The following is a 17,760-nucleotide window of genomic DNA, read 5'->3' on the forward strand; positions in this document are numbered from 1 at the left end:
TTAACTCTTCCCCAATCAATGGGCATTTACATTGTCTCTGTTTCATTTCTACTACAAAAAAGGCCTGTGCTCTAAGTATTTTGGTATGTATGAGACTTTTCTTTCTGTCTTTGACCTCCTTGGAGTATGTGCTAAGCAGTGGGATCCCGGGTTCAAAGGTGATGGACCTTTTCATCAGTTTCATAGCATGGTTCCAAATTGCTTTCTGGATTGGCTGGACCACTTCTCAGTTCTGACACCACTGAGTACATCAGCGTGTCTGTCTTTCCACGGCCCTAGAATGGAGCTTTTTTATTTACTCCTTTTACCTCAGTTCTTTGTCATCTGGAGTGCTCTTACTGACCTTTCCTGAGGAGCTCATGCACCCCCTGCTTGGTGGGTCAGACCAGGCTCTGGGTACCTGCAGATTCTTTTCATTCACAAGGTTTGATCTGTATGATGGTTTAAAAAAATATAATTTTTCCCTCTCTCTTTTTTCTTTCTTTCCTTTTCTTGTCCTCCCCAGCGAGGGGAAGATTTCAGAAAGCTGAAAAAGAGTAGCCTCCCTTTTCCTTTCTAGTTTAGACAGAGGACTCCCAAACCACAGGCTATCCAACCTTGGCCAGGCCCCTCCAACCTCCAAACCCCTGCTGCCTTGAGCTGTTCCTGCCCTTCTCCATCTTCCTGCAACTAAGTGAGGGGCTAAAAATCTGCTCTTTGCTTATCCAGGAGACTTTCTAGATGCTCACACAGGGAAAGCTCATTCTTATTTCCAGAGATCATGTATTATTGAGAGCTTTGCAGTAGCCTGACAGGAAGTGACAGTGTGGGGTAGTAGATAGAGCACTGAGCCTGCTGAAAATTCAGCATCAGGTTCTTATTTCATTGTGGGAATGAGAATAAGTCACTTATCTTCTTTCAGCCTCATCTATAAAATGGAAGTAATTCTATCTAAGCATTTACTTTGTAAGATTGTTGTAAAACTTAAAGGAGATAATGGGTATAAATACCACATAAAGTACCACATAAATATATTATCCTTGCCTAATGGTGGATATTACCACTCGTGGAGCTGTGGTACAAATGGTCTCTTGTAAGACTCGTCTACAAGTTACATGGATAGTGGAGAGTGGATTTGATAGTGGGTAGACATTTGATGTGAAGACCACGTATTTTAAAATCAGCCGGAGTCAGGAATTCAGGTTAGGGGAAAATTGTCAGTCTTTATTCTCAGTGAAGAAAGATCGGAGGTGGAAGAGAATGGGCAATAGTAATGTATATAACTGAGTCAAGAAGCTAGCTAGACCAGAAGCCACACGACCAGCAGCTGCTAGCATGGAACCCAGGCCAATCTCTCCCAGCTTCTCTTCCTGTCTCTCTCTCTCTGCCTCCACCCATCAAAATCGTCATTTCCTATAAAACACATCAGGACTTGCACAGAGAGTGGGCGGGGCCATTCTTTATCCAAGCATGTATATTAATAGAGTATAATCCAATTACTATTTAGCCTCATGTACTTGGGACCTCAGTGCATCAACTCAAGCCTCTCAGCCCATTACAATTTGGCTTCAGAATTGGGAAACCTGGATTCAAGTAATGTCGCTGACACATTCTGTTTCTGTGATCTGAGTTAGTCACTTAACTTTTCTGTGCCCCAGAGAGCTCTTTCTAAGACTACATGCTTTAGTAGAGAAAATTTCTCACTAAGATCTCCCTACACCAAGAAAACCACTGGTTGGGTTTAAAAACAAAACAGTGGAAGAGGAGAAGGAAGAGGAGGAACAGGAGGAATGGGAAGAGGAAGAAGAGAAGAAGGAAGAGAAGGTGGAGGAAGAGGAGGAGGAAGAGGATGAGAAGGAAGAAGAGGAGGAGGAAGAACAGGAGAAGGAAGAACAGGAAGAAGAGACTAGGAGGAACAGACAGAGGAAGGAGGAAGAGGAGAAGTAGGAAGAGAAGGAAAAGAAGGAGGAGTGATGGTGGCATTTATATAGTACTGGCATATATTAATTCTCAGATAAAAAAACTGAGGCTCAGAGAGTTTAAATAACTAGTTAATTAATTACACATTGGTTGGACATATTAGAGCTGGCCTTTAAACCCAGGTCTCCTGACCCCTAGTTTAATGCTCTTTCCAGTCTCCCCTCCTCCTCTTCTTCTTCCTCCTCCACTACCTCTTTCTCTTCTTCTCTCTCCTCCTCTCCTCCTCTTTCTCCCTCCTTCTTTTAGGCCTGCTTTTTTTTTTTTTTTTTTTTTCTGTTGACTAGCCCATATCAGCATACTCAGAAAATCCCACTGAATCTTCTCCTTTGCAGGACTTGAGGAGGGACATTATGTCATGGATCATTTTCTAAGGTAGTAATAGTTGGATACTGACAATTTTTTTAAAACTTAAAACTACAGCCAGTTCACTTTATCAGGGCAAAGGGGAAGTTTCTGTTTTTATTATAAACTGTATCGTAGTGATTTTCACAGCTTAGCAGGTTGTTTTAAAGCCCCAGGCTAAAACTTGGCACACATCTTTTCAGCTCAGAAGGAAGTTAGTTTATTTATTTTTCCTATCAGACTGAAATGACTTTGGCTTTCTTGATTATTGTTTTTTTTTTTTTTTTTTTTTTAAACAGGAGAGTAGTAAATTGGTATCTTTTGCACTTCTTTTTGGCCTCCTGTACACTAAGGGCTTTGTAATTTTTCTCTGGATTTTGACTGTGAATCCTTTCCCTGGTGAGTGGACAGGAAAGATTGCTGGCCATATTCCAGTAAGGATCATTACTGGAACTACACAGAGCAATATAAATAAAGGCAAATGAAAATATTCTCAGCCCCAAAGTGTTGGGAAAGGGCATTCAGACAGAACCATCAATAGTAGTCATACTTGCAATCAGACCTGAAAATTCAGGCATTGTGGCCAGCATGCCATATCAAAATTTTCTCATTCCTATCTGTCTAGTGAACTGACAATCATGATTATACAAATATTTATTAAGCACTTACTGCTTAATAAGTAGGGGATACGTTTAGATGAATTTTGATCCTGACTCTCATGGAGATTTGTTGTGATTGTTGTTGTTCAGGAATGTTAGTCACATCCTACTTTTCATAACCTCATTTAAGGTTTTCTTGGAAAAGATAATGGAGTTCTTTGCCATTTCCTTCTCCAGATGAGGAAACCGAGGCACGCTGGGTTAATTGACTTGCCCAGGATCACATAACTAGTAAATATCTGAGGCCACATTTGAACTCAGTGAGAGGAGCCTTCCAGACTCCAAGCCCCAGAACTCTTATCTACTACTGCACTGATCACAGGCTAGAGTTGGGTCTGATGCTGTCTCTGTACCCTAGAAACTGAAGCATATGAGATGTGGATTGAGATTGATGATCATCCTTTGAGTACTGCAGACCAGGAAGTCTATAACAGGAAATAATCTCCAAGATAGGAAGACTGAATGTCACACGATAATGACTGACTGTGACTTAATGGATTGCCAACCTTGTCACTTATTCCTTTTGTGACTTTCAGAAATTATTTAATTTCTCTGAGCCTTAGTTTCTTCATCTGTAAAATGAGTTTATTGAACTCTCAAGTCTCTTCCATCTTTCAGTCCTATGACCTTATGATCTTTTCTAGAATTAGTTTGATTTTTAATAAAGCCCAATACCTGGAATAATATCCTTTCCACACTGCTCTCATTATCTGAACCCTACCCTTTTGTTGGTGCTCAGTTAAAGCATATATCTTCATGAAACACTGCCAGACTGTTCGGCTCATCTCCCTTTTTCTTTCCATTTCTGCAGCACTTTTATTGTCTGCTTGTACCACTGATTCGACCAATATGATATAAATATATTATTAGTACTTTAAGTGGACAGTAGTTAGAATACTGAATGTAATTCAAAAGATCTGGGTTTGAGTTTCTAAATCCTTATTAATTAGAGAAATGCAAATTAAAACAACTTTGAGGTACCATCTTGCGCCTATCAGATTTTCTAAAATGATAGAAGGAGAAAATGACAAATGTTGAAGGGGATGTGGAAAAACTGGGACACTGATTACACTGTTGATGAAATTGTGAAGTTGATCCAATCATTTTGAAGAATGATAGATATGACTCTCCAAAGAGTCATAGAGTTCTGCATATCTTTAGATCTAGTAATACCATTGTTAGCTTGGTGTCCCAAGGTGATCATGGAAAAAGGGAAAAGAACCTATATATTCTAAAATAAAATATATAGGTTATAGTTATAAAATCTCTTGTTGTGATAGCAAAGAACTGGAAATTAAAAAGATGCCCTTCAAATGAGAAATGACTGAATAAGTTGTGGTATATGATTATGACTGAATAATGCTATAATAGAAGAATTGATGAGGGGACAGCTAGATTGTACAGTGGATAGAACACCAGCCTTGAAGTCAGGAGGACCTGAATTCAAATCTAAACTCAGACACTTAACACTTCTTAGCTGTGTGACCCTGGGCAAGTCACTTAACCCCAATTGCCTCAGCAACAACAACAACAACAAAAGAATTGATGAGTAAGTCAATTTTAGAAAAACATGGAAATACTTGAGTGAAATAATGTAGAGTGCAATGAACACAACTAAGAAAACACTGAATATGGTGATGATGATAATAATAACAATAAATTGTGAATGGTTATACAAAGGAAAATGCTATCTACCTCCAGAGAAAGAACTAATATATGGAAATATGTACCTAAGGTACATATATATTTATATTAAATGTTGCCCCTTCTCTAACAAAGGGTAGCGAGGAGGGAGACAACTCAGAACTCAAAATATAACAAAACTATTTTTAAAAGTTTTTTTTAACTGACTGAAAACAAATATTATAGGCCCTCAAGGGGCTATAAGTCCCCAAAGAAAATATCCCAGTAGCTCACCACTTTCCAATTATATTCTAGGTATTTTCCCATCATCCATTAAATGTCAAATTGCAAAGAGAGACCCTATTTCAAGGTTCTTTTTAAAAATCTTATTTGAAGACCAGAATTTAAATTCTTTTTGTATAAACTAGGCTCTTAGTATTTGTTGATATACTAAATGAATGATAACAATAATAATTAATATAATTATACAAAAATAAAAATTGTCTATATATAAATATAATAAAATATAATTTATATTGCATATTAAGGTTTATAAAATACTTTGCATATATATGTGTTTATAGATCCTTTATATATATACTGATTCATATATGTAATATATATACACATGTATATGCATGTATATAATATATTCTTTGATCTTCTCAACAACCTGTGAGTAGGTACTATTAATATCACAATTTTGCAGATGAGAAAACTGAAACAGAAAGAAGTTAAGGGACTTCCTCAAGACTACGTAACTAGTAATTTTTGTCTGAGTTGGGATTTGAATTTGAATTTGCCTGCTTCTACCTCTACCTAAGGCAGAAGTGATAAGAATGCAATATCTAAAGTTTCTGGAAGATACTGGAGTTTTCTGGTGCATTGGTGGTGGTGTGAACTTTTCTATTGGATTAGTCCATGGGAAGTGTGTGTGTGTGTGTGTGTGTGTGAAAGGGAGAGAGAGACACAGAGACAAACAGACAAAGAAAGAAACAAAGAAAGAGACACAGAGAGAGAGAATACACAGCACCTTAAATATAAAAAGAAATGATCCCCTACTCATGTCTCTTCCATCCCCTTCCCCCCCAAATGACTTTGGTGACAGGACAAAAGTCTGTCTACATTAAGTTCTTCATTTCCAAATGGCCATATGGGTTTTAATAGGTCCTTAATTTAAAGTCAAAATACCAAGCAATCTCCCTTCCCCTCGCCCTACTCAACCCCTTCCTCATCAGGCTGCCACTGCTCCCGCTTGGGCAGTGCCCGTGTGCCCTCGGCCCAAGCTGAAGTGCAGCTCTCTCCATCCCTGGGGCTGACTCGGTGGGAGCAGCCCTCCCCGTGTCTGTGGGCTCCACCGCTCGAAGAAACGCCCTGCTGCCGCTCTCCGCCCCTGCAAAATGCATTTCATGAAAGGCAGGGGGAAAGGCCGGCGTGGGGAGGACGCTATGCATTTTGAGGAAGCACCTACGGACATCCTCTTTTTAAGAACGTCTCCTCCGGGCTCAGAGCTATGGACTCGGGTAATTCCTCTGTTGAAATGAAAGCAGTCACCAGCTCCTGAATGTCAGATCGCGAGAGGAAAAAACCCGCAAACAAAACAAGCGGGGGGTGGGGGGGGGGAAGTGGGGAAGGGAGTGTAAGGGGGGTGGGGAGGGGGCGAAGTTTTCTCTGAATGAGACGCCACCGAGTTTCTGATGTGGCTTTCACACTTTGTAATATTCAAACCTCCATATGTTCCAAGGAAAGCCGAGTGCCGCCTAGAACCCTGACTTTATCATGCCCTAATCTCTGTTTAATTGCTGCGGTCAAGTTACCCCACACTTAATAACCCACAGCTTGGTATATTGTTTAATATGGTTGACACATACTTTGCTTTAAATGTCAGCGCTGGCCGGGCCTCGGGACTTGGCAGCACTCCCCGGGAGAGATGGCAGAACAGAAACATCATCTGTTCTTGGTCTCAGGCCCTTGGTATGTTTGGCTGTAACTTTTGTGACAATTGGCCCTGCCAAGCCCGGGCTACTGGATGGGAAGGCCTGCCTCCGGATGGGAGGTCTGGGGTTGAGCTCCCAGGCCTCCTCCCCTGCCCCGCCAGCTCTGCTTGGTCAGCTCCAAGGAAGAACGGGAGGTGTGTTTGGCAAAGGTCCTTCATCTCTTTTGTCAGGGCCACTGAGTTCATGAGAGAATCTGGGTGCTGCAGGGTCATGCCAGAATGTGTGTGAGTGAGTGAGTGTGTGTGTGTGTGTGAGTGTAACTGAGACCACAGCAGCATCTGTTGGGGAAATAATACCCACTGGTTAATGGACACTGAGCTCTGTTCAGGACAGAGCTCCTGCCAGAGCTTTCTTCCCTATATCCCCTCCAGGCCATCTCCCCCAAGGGGTGATATTTCCCTAACTCCTTTCTATTTAAATACCTTGTTTTTATTCTGTATCGATTCTATCTATGAACATGTTTGCCTCCCCCCCTTCCCAAGAGGTAAGGCTGTTGTTGATGGGTTGACTCAAATCAACAAGCATTTACTGAGTTCTCATTCTATGTCAGACCCTCGACCAGGCTCAAATATAAAGACAAAAAAAGTGTTTTTGGCTCTCAATTACCTGGTGCAGAGGTCTGGCTTAAGTACCAGGGAGAGATCGTCCCTACTATAATGGAGCTTATAGTCTATTAGGGAGGAGAGACATAAAACAAAATCATTATATGAGGTTTAGTGGAGAGTGCCCTGCACTTGGGAGTCAGGATGAACTGGTTTGAAATCATTTCTTAAATGCTTACTAGCTGTGTGACCCTGAGTAAGCTCCTTTACCTCTTTTGGGCTCAATTTTTCCATCTGTAAATGGGGATTGTAATTACACTTAGCTCCCAGGGTTGTTGTGAAGGTCAGATAAAATATGTAAAGCATTTCATTATCTTTAAAGCACTAGATAAATGTTAGCTATTCCTGATATTTTTTGAATTGTATTTTTGTTGTTTTTCAAAGAGGGCCAATGACTTAGATATAAAAAGAAGTGCTAATGGTTCTTCAAAGCAAGGAAACATCATATAACAGGGGGATTGGAGAAAAATTCATGCAGGGACTGATGGTTGAGGAGCAGTTTAAAATGAAAGGCAGAAATTCAGTAGTGGGACAGACAGAATGAGGGAGGCAGTTTAGACCTAAGGGACAAGAAGAGAAAGGTGTCAGAGAAAAGCCAGTTAAATTGGGACACAATGTGTGGAAGGAAGTAACTCTAGTTTCTTTTGGATTTCCTGAGACAAGACCATTCAAATACATTTGTAAAATTATTTTTTGAGAACTGGTGCTTAAAATGGGGAATAAAATGAGAGGAACCACCAGCAACAACAAAACCAAGCCTCTGTACTCACCCTGACATTGCCACAGATGACTGAGGAGCACCTTCTATTTCAGGGACCCAAGGATGGAGGATTTGTGGGGCTTGGAGTCCTCTGAGTCTCATGAGATAATAATTGGGTTACACTCATTAGGGTCGATATTTTGGGAACACAGGGAGGGAGTCAAGTATCAGTTGCTGAAGGTCTGTTCCCAAACAACAGCCAGAGTATGAGTCCTCTGAGCCTTAGGATTGACAGGTGGATCCCTGAGGAAAGTTTTGGGGGAAATCTCAGCTGTTGCTAAGCTGGAACACCTCAGAAAGTTACCCTCTCCTCATTTTGTCTTGTCCCAATAGCATTATTGTTTCAGTGGATTAAGAGCACTCTTAAGGAACTGGCTCCTGAGTTTCACCATGAGACAGAGACAGAAAAGTATGTGTCTAGAGTACTAGATTCGGTGTCAGAGAACTTGGGTCTGTATCCTTGTTTCACCACTTATTAGCTATGTGGTTGGATAACTCATGTAATTTACTCTGGGCCTCATTTCTTCATGTATAAAATGAAGGAATTGATTTCTAAAGGTCCCTTCTGACTGGAAATCTATGATACTGTGATAATTTTGAATTTCCTGATATTCTTTGTTGTCCTTTATTTTATTTTTAAGGTTATACATATTTTCCATAGGAGTCATGTTAAAAGAGAAAAATCAGAACAAAAAGGAAAAAGATGAGAAAAAACTCAGAAGAAAAAAGAAAGTGAAGATAGTATTTGATCTTTATTCAGCCTCCAGAAGGCTTCCAGAAGAAGGCTCTAGATGTGGATGGCATTTTCCATCCAAAGGTTATTGCAATTGCCTTGGATCACTTGCTGAGAAGAGCAAGTCTATCATAATTGACCATCACACAATCTTTCTGTAGCTTGTACAATGTTTTCCTGGTTCTGTCTGCTTCACTCAGCATCCATTTGTGTAAAACTTTCCAGACTTTTCTAAAATTAGCCTGTTCATTATTTCTTATAGAACAATAACATCCCATTACTTTCATATAATACAGCTATTCCTCAATTGATGGGCATCCACTCATTTTCCAGTATTTTGACACCACAAAAAGAGCTGCTTTTTTTGCACATGTAGGTCCTTTCCCTTCTTTTATGATTTCTTTGACACTGTAGATTAAAGGATATACAAAGTTTGCTAGTCCTTTGGGCACAGTCACAAATTGCTCTCCACAATGATTGGATCAGTTAATAATTCCACCACTTTGTTGTCATATACATATATGTGTATATATATTCACATACACACACACACATATATATATATATATGTTGTCTCTCTCTCTCTCTCTCTCTCTCTCTCTCTCTCTCTCTCTCTCTCTCTCTCTCTCCCTCTCCCTTCCTCCCCGCACCACCCCCCTTATCCTTACTTAGAGGACCATCACTTATAATAATGAATCTAAAATAAAGAGAAAGAAAAAGTAGTTTACTAAAACTAATCAATACCTCAGAGGAGTCTGACAACACATACAACATCCCCAGGTCCACAGTTCACTCCCTTGTAAAGAAGGGAGAGAGGTATATTTTCTTCCCATTCCTTCAGGGTTAAGCTTGATTATTATAATTATACAGCATTCATTTTCCTTCCCTTTCTTTAATTTTTTAATTCTTTCTTTCGTTCCCTCTTCTTTTTTTTGTTCTTTTGGTTCACATAGTTGTAGTCATATATTGTTTTTCTGGTTCTGCTTAATTCCCTTTGTATCAATTCATATAAGATACATTTCTTGTATTATATTATTACTTTCAGTACAGGAATAGTCCATTGCACTGCAGTACTGCTGTTTAGCCTTTCTCCAGGAGATGGGCATTTACTTTGGTAAAGCAGATCATTTTAATTTGAACTATACTCATTGTTGTTAAACGTGTCTGTTGTATTGAGCTGAAAGCTTCAGTCGATCAAGGGGGTAGGGGAATTTCCCCAGAGGGTAGGGAAGATTGGGGTGGGGAATGAATTTAAATTTTTTGTTTTTTTTCCCCTTGAGGTGAAGCAACAGTAGCAGTGGCCTGAGTCCAAATATTCTATTCAAAGCCTGGCTATCATAAGGATTGACATGGCCTGCTTTGTGGAGGTTGATTAATCCTACATCAGGTCTCTAATAATCTCTATATTTCATTGCTAAATTTATAAGATTTAAAGCTAGAAAGGAAGCTCATTTAGGTCCATCTCCTGTTTTTGCATATAAGAAATGAGGTTTACACATAAGAAATGACTTATCTAAAATCACACAGGTAAAAAGAAGTAGATCTGAGTTTTAACCACTAGATCTTCTTACTCCAATTCCAGCACTTTTCTCACTATATTCATCTTCCTTCTTTTCATACTGTATTCTATTCCCTAGGTACTTGTAACGAAAGGGATTGTCTGATTGTGAACCAGGGGCAGATGTAGTTGAATTATTCTGATATTTGAGATAATGGGGACACTTACCCCTTTGTTCTTTATTGTCTGTCCTTTGAGGAAAGAAAGAGGAAGATAATTGAATGACTGCATTCATTGGGGTACCAAAAACTCATCTTTCTATGAGAAGATTTCCTAATTGGCACATAGTTTTACAATCCTTGCTTCATTCAGCCTGGATAATTTAGAAAGTTTGTGAATAGATAGATAGAATTTAAAAAATAAGCACTTGTACTAATATTTGGTATATTATTTTTGAATTTATGTGATCTTTTTTGCTTTGTATACAAACCTTAAAAAAACCATTTTTGTGGTCTGTGTGGAGAAGGGAAAGAAGGGATGAATAAAAGTCAGTGACAGAAAATGCTCCAAGATTTTTCTCCTAGCAGACAAAGGAAAGGGAGCAAGGTTTTTTAATTCTAAAAAGTCATGAAAGGCAAAAGTCCTGGTTTTAGTGTAGTATAATGAAAGTGCACAGGCTTGGGAGTCAGAGAGACCTGAGTTCAAATTTCACCCTACTGATATATCACCAGTGTGACTTTCAGTAAAGTATTTAATTACTTGATGCCTTAGTTTTTTCAATTTGTAAAATGAGAAAACCAGTTTTAATGATCCCGTCGCAATCTGAATCTATATTTCTGTGATTTCTGGATTGATTCCATAGAGTCAAGTTGGTGCTCCTGGAAGCTAATTAGATTCAACAAGGCTTAATCTGAAGCCCCATGGCTGAACTCTTCAAAGTACTATATGAAAACGGGAGCCTTGAATTTTTCCCCAACTATGAGTAAATGTCAGAAGGGTGGAAGGGCATGTAACTTCTGGAGACCTACTGCCAAATTCTTCCCACTATATGTGCTCAGGCAGAGCAAGGGGAAGATTTTTTTTCTTTTTTGTAGCTTGTAGGATGTCAAAACCTATTCCTGGAACTTAGAGTTCTCCACACCTAAGTCTCTGCTCTGATTGGCCCTGAAGTATCAACCTTTCATGTAACCTGAGACAAATCCATTTAATTGACACGTTTTCTTAATTGTCAAAATTACTTGTAACATTAGCTCTTTTCACAGCTGTGCCCTCATGTGCAGCTCATGCCAGCTCTCTGGGGGATGACTAACTCCTAGGAAAGTTCAGTCCAGATGGAGTAGTCAGATAATTTTAGTGTTTGGAGCAGAGGATGGAAGAGAGAAGTAGAGAATGGGTGAAGTTTAGTACTCATTACAGGAAATGCATTTGAGAAACTAAGTCTTTAACCCTTGCTTTGAGATGGCAATTTTCATTTAGAAATGGCTAATTCCTCCTCCTTGCTAAACTTTAGCCATTGCTGGTATAAAACTCCTCTTTCAAGAAGACTTCTTAGATTAATTCCATCAGAATGGACTCCCTAAGACTCAGTTTCCTCATTTATAAAATGAGGGGATATGCAAATTAGATAACCTATAAGGTCCCTTTCAGTTTAAAATCCATGTTTTATAATCTCCAAGTCTTCCTCTCATTTACATTAATCATTTCTTTCACTAAAGAACTTGAAGGGCCCTTAGAGATCTTCTAGTGTAACCCCATTGTTTTACAGATAAGGAAACTGAGGCCCTGAAAGGAACTTTTGAATAGATAATTTTAAAAACTTAAATCTTTGTATTATAATTTTTATATACAAGATATATGCATGGGTAATTTTTCAGCATTGACAATTGTAAAACCTTTTATTCCAATTTTTCCTCTCCTCTCCACTCCCTCCCCCAGATTGGCAGGTAGACTAATACATGTTAAATATGTTAAAGTATATATTAAATACAATATATGTATACATATCAATACAGTTTTTTGCTGCACAAGAAGAATGGGACTTTGAAATAATATACACTTAGCCTGTGAAGGAAGTAAGAAATGCAGGCGGACAAAAATAGAGGGATTGGAAATGCTATGTAGTGGTTCACACTCATTTCCCAGAGTTCTTTCGCTGAGTGTAGCTGGTTCTATTCATTATTGAACAAATGGAACTGATTTGGTTCATCTCATTATTGAAGCGAGCCATATCCATCAAAATTGATCATCATATAGTATTGTTGTTGAAGTATATAATGATCTCCAGTCCTGCTTCTTTCACTCAGCATCAGTTCATGTAAGTTTCTCCAGGCCTTTCTGAAATCATCCTGCTGATCAGTTCTTACAGAACAATAACATTCCATAACATTCATATACCACAATTTATTCAGCCATTCTCCAATTTTTGGGCAACCACTCAATTTCCAGTTTCTAGCCACTACAAAGAGGGCTGCCACAAACATTTTTGCACATACAGGTCCCTTTCCCTTCTTTAAGATCTCTTTGGGATGTAAGCCCAGTAGTGACACTGCTGCATCAAAGGGTTTGCACAGTTTGATAACTTTTTGAGCATAGTTCCAAATCGCTCTCCAGAATGCCTAGATGATTCACAATTCCATCAACAATGTATCAGTGTCCTAGTTTTGCCACATCCCCTCCAACATTCAGCATCCTAGCCAATCTGACAGGTGTGTAGTGGTATCTCAGAGTTGTCTTAATTTGCATTTCTCTGATTAATAATGACTTGCAGCATCTTTTCATATTGCTAGAGATAGTTTCAATTTCTTCATCTGAAAATTGTCTGTTCATATCCTTTGACCATTTATCAATTGGAGAATGGCTTGATTTCTTATAGAGTCAATTTTCTATATATTTTGGAAATGAGGCCTTTATCAGAACCTTTGACTATAAAAATGTTTTCCCAAGTTTATTGTTTCCCTTCTTATCTTGTTTGCATTAGTTTTGTTTGTACAAAAGCCTTTCAATTTGATATAATCAAAATTTTCTATTTGGTGATAAATAACGATCTCTAGTTCTTCTTCTTTGGTCACAAATTCCTTCCTCGTCCACAGGTCTGAGTGGTAAACTATCCTATGTTCTTCTGATTTATTTATAATCTCATTCTTTATGCCTAGATCATGAACCCATTTTGACCTTATCTTGATGTACGGTGTTAAGTGTGGGTCAATGCCTAGTTTCTGCCATACTAATTTCCAATTTTCCTACCAGTTTTTGTCAAACAGTGAATTCTTATCCCAAAGCTGGTGTCCTTGGGTTTGTCAAACATTAGATTATTAAAGTTATTGACTATTTTGCCCTTTGAACCTAACCTAGTCCCACTGATCAACTAGTCTATTTAAAAAATTAGCCAATACCAAATGGTTTTGGTAACCGCTGCTTTATAATATAGTTTTAGATCTAGTATAGCTAGGCCACTTTCATTTGTTTTTTTTTTTTATTAGTTCCCTTGAAATTCTTGACCCTTTGTTCTTCCAGATGAATTTTGTTATTTTTTGGGGAGTCTGATTGGTATAGCACTAAATAAATAGATTAGTTTAGATAGTATTGTTATCTTTATTATATTTGCTTGACCTATACAAGAGCAGTTAATACTTTTCCAATTGGTTAGATCTGACTTTATTTGTGTGGAAAGTGTTTTGTAGTTTTGCTCATATAGTTCCTGACTTTCTCTTGGCATAGAGATTCCCAAATATTTTATACTATCAGCAGTTACTTCAAATGGAATTTCTCTTTGTAACTCTAACTGCTGGATTTTGTTATTGATATATAAGAATGCTGATGACTTATGTGAGTTTATTTTATATCCTGCAACTTTGCTAAAGGTGTGGATTATTTCTAATAGCTTTTTAGTAGAATCTCTGGGGTTCTCTAAGTATACTATCATATCATCTGCAAAGAGTGATAATTGGGTTTTCTCATTATCTACTCTAATTCCTTTAATCTCTTTTTCAACTCTTATTGCTGAAGCTAGCATTTTTAATACAATATTGAATAGTAATGATGATAGTGGGCAACTTTGTTTCACTCCTGATCTTATTGGTAATGGTTCCAGTTTATCTCCATTATATATGATGCTTACTGATGGTTTTAAATAAATGCTACTAATTATTTTTAAGAAAAAGTCCATTTATTCCTATACTCTCAAGTGTTTTTAATAGGAATGGATGTTGGATTTTATCAAATGCTTTTTCTGAATCTATTGAGATGATCATATGTTTTTTGTTAATTTGGTTATTGATATAGTCAGTTATGCTAATAGTTTTCCCAATATTGAACCAGCCCTGCATTCCTGGTATAAATCCTATTTGGTCATGGTGTACTATCCTGGGGATGATTTTCTGTAATCTTTTTGCTAATATTTTATTTAAGTAAATCTTTTTTGTTTTCAAAACATAGGCATGGATAATTTTTTTTTTACCATTGACTCTTGCAAAACCTTGTGTTCCAAATTTTCCTTTCCTTTCTCCCCAGATGCCAAGTAATCTGATATATGTTAAATGTGTTAAAATATATGTTAAATCCAATATATGTACACATATTTATACACTTGAATAGTGAGATAGAAAATTAAACAGTAAGTGGACGAGAACCAGGATGTAATACACAGGCATCTAGACTTTCACTCTAGTGTTCTTCCCATTGTACCATGCCCCATGGACTCCTTGTATCTTCAGTTATAGGTTTTCTGAAAACAAGAGCCATTTGTTGTATATATTCTGCCCAGAATGGGTACTCAGTATAAGGGGCTTATAGAAGTTGTTGTATGAGAAAGCAACAGGGAGTTTGTGATCCCTACCAGATGGCTCCCTATCAGAAAAAAACAGTAGAGGCTACTAAAGTACCAGATGTTGGTTGCTTTCAATTCCATTCAAACTGATAAGCAGTTATCATATACCTCCCGCATCCAAGGCACTGAACATCCTGTGCTTCCCCTCTTCAACAACCAGAATCCAGAGATCATTCCAGGGGGTTGACCTTTTGGATCTCGTTATGTGCTTTTTTTTTCTTTCCTGAAAGCCTCTAGGGACTTAGAGGTAAATCTAAATGTGAGGAGGTCAAGGCATCCATCTATATATAGGATCACAGGATTTAGAGCTGCAAGCAGCATTTGTGATCATCTGGGCAAACCAAGTCATTTTCTAGATGAGAACACTAAGCATCAAAGACACTAAGTAATATGCCTAAGGTCACATAAGCAGTAAATAGTAGAGTTGGGATTTAAGCCCAGGTCTTCTGATACCAAAAGCCAGTGCCCTTTCCAGGATACTCCACTGCTGCGGTAACTAAATAGTCCATAAATCAGCAGATGGAGCCAATCCTTAAGACTGACAGACTGTTGTAGGTTGTAATGGAGCTATGGGATTTAGAGCTGGAGACCATCTGGTCCAATCCCTTCATTTTATAAATGGGGGAAACTGAGGCTTGAATGAGGGAAGTGACTCACCAAAGGTCATAATATTAGCAAAGTAGTACCTGACATAATGATTCCAAGGAACCCCATGACGAATTCTTGCCTACCTGTTCTTTAATACCTGGAATTAAATGTATAGAAGGTTTTAGCCTCAACAATTGGAGAAAAGTTTCAAATGTAAACACCACATAGAGAGGTATACTAGTAACTAAAACAGTACTGTATAGTAAAAGCTTTGGTTTTTCCAGTAGCAATATATGTTGTGAGAGTTGAGCTATAAGGAAAGCTGAGTGACCCAGAATTGATGCTTTTGAATTGTGCTAAGAAGACTCTTGAGAGTTCCTTGAACAGCAAAGAGGTCAAATCAGTCAATTCTTAAAGAAATTAAATCAGGCTATTCACTGGAAAGTCAAATACTGAAGCTGAAGTTTAAATATTTTGGCCACAAATTGGCAAGTTGAAACTCATTGGAAAAAAAATCCTGATGTTGGAAAAGATTGAAGGCAAAAGAAAAAAGAGAAGGAAGAGAATGAGATGGATAGATAATGTTATGGAAACAATATACATAAGCTTGGATAGACTTAGAGAAGTAGGGAAGGAAGAAAGACTCTGGAATGCCATGATCACAAAGAGTTGAACACAACTAAACAACAACAAAGCATGTGAAACTAACATAAGTTCTTTTTCCTGATAGGTTTGAAAGGGGGGAAAAAGAAAATATTAAGATGGGGTTGATTAGGATAGAGAAAAGGGTGCTGTCACTGAAGGTGTAAAAATGGAGAGAAAAGAAGCAATGGAAATAAAGTTGGGCTATATTACCTACATCTACCATCAAAAACTCTCCACAATCTGACTCCTACTTTCTGGACTTATTTCATACTGCTGTATGTTATAGAATGATAGAATGTTAATCTTGATTTCATCTTTTGTTTTTGTATTCCCAATGCTTAACACAATATCAGGCGTGTTGTAATAAACAGTTAAGTTAATAAATGTTGGTTGGCTTGGAGGTGGTCACTTCCTCGGCTGAGGGTTGGTTTTTCTAAAGTTGAAAGATAAACAAGGATGGAAGAGAAAAGAGAGGAGAGAAGAGAAGAGAGGAAGAGAAGAGAGAGGTAGGGAAGAAAGGAAAAGGGCAGGAGGGAGGAGAAGGCAAGGGAATCCAAGCAAGGGGAAGGGAAAGGGGGGAGGGGAGAGAAACAGGAGAGGTGAGACTTTGAATGTTTTCCTAGTTCATTGGAAGAATATAGGTTTCTTAGTGTAAAACAGGGAGTATTAGACTGAAGAGCACAGATAAAGGCAGAGAATTAAGAAACTCAGATTTCTAGCTGTTAATTGTTATAAAGTCTACTGGGTGAAGGGAGAATAAAATGTGTTTTTGTTTGTTTGTTTGATTTTATAGTTGTAGATGAAAGGACTTGGGAAATGAAAATCCAGAATTTTGAGGCTTATCATGACAACCTGCCCATCATCATTTATTGAACTCACAGTGTGCTAAAAATCTTGGGAAAATGTTGAAGAAAAAAACCTAGTCCTTGTTTTCAAAAAAGCTTACAAGCTAACAGGGAAAAGGAGCACGGGCACATCATCTCCAGGAATTCTGCAGTATGCTATGAAAACATGACTCTATCGCATGGCTTTTAAAAAGTAGCAGCTCAGATTATATTAGTTGAAGCATAAGATCCTATTCTGAAAACCTGATAAAGGCAGCCTATAGGCAACTGTGTGTAGTCTTATGTTACCTACTTCATATCATTGAACAGATGTTAGGGGAAAGGCTGAGGAAAAGATCATAGAATCTCAGATCCAGAGCTAGGGGGAACTTCAGAAGCCATTTCATCTGACTCATTCATTTTACATCATGAGGAACATGAGGCTTTGGGAGCATAAGTGACTTGCCCAAGATTATACAATTAGGAAAATCAGAGACATCAAGCTCAGCTCTTCTGAGCCCAAAGCTATCACTTTTCCCCTTTTGCATAATGTTTCAGTGAGTGTATATGTTGTGGTGATGGAAGGGAAAGAAATATTTTTTATTAAATGTATGGGATTTTTCAACAATGATCCTTGCAAAACCTTGTATTCCAAATTTCCCCCCTTTCCCTTTATCTCCTCCCCTAGATGGCAAATAATCCAAT

The sequence above is a fragment of the Sarcophilus harrisii genome, chromosome 2, assembly GCF_902635505.1.
Source record: "Sarcophilus harrisii chromosome 2, mSarHar1.11, whole genome shotgun sequence".
Taxonomy (NCBI): Eukaryota; Metazoa; Chordata; class Mammalia; order Dasyuromorphia; family Dasyuridae; genus Sarcophilus; species Sarcophilus harrisii.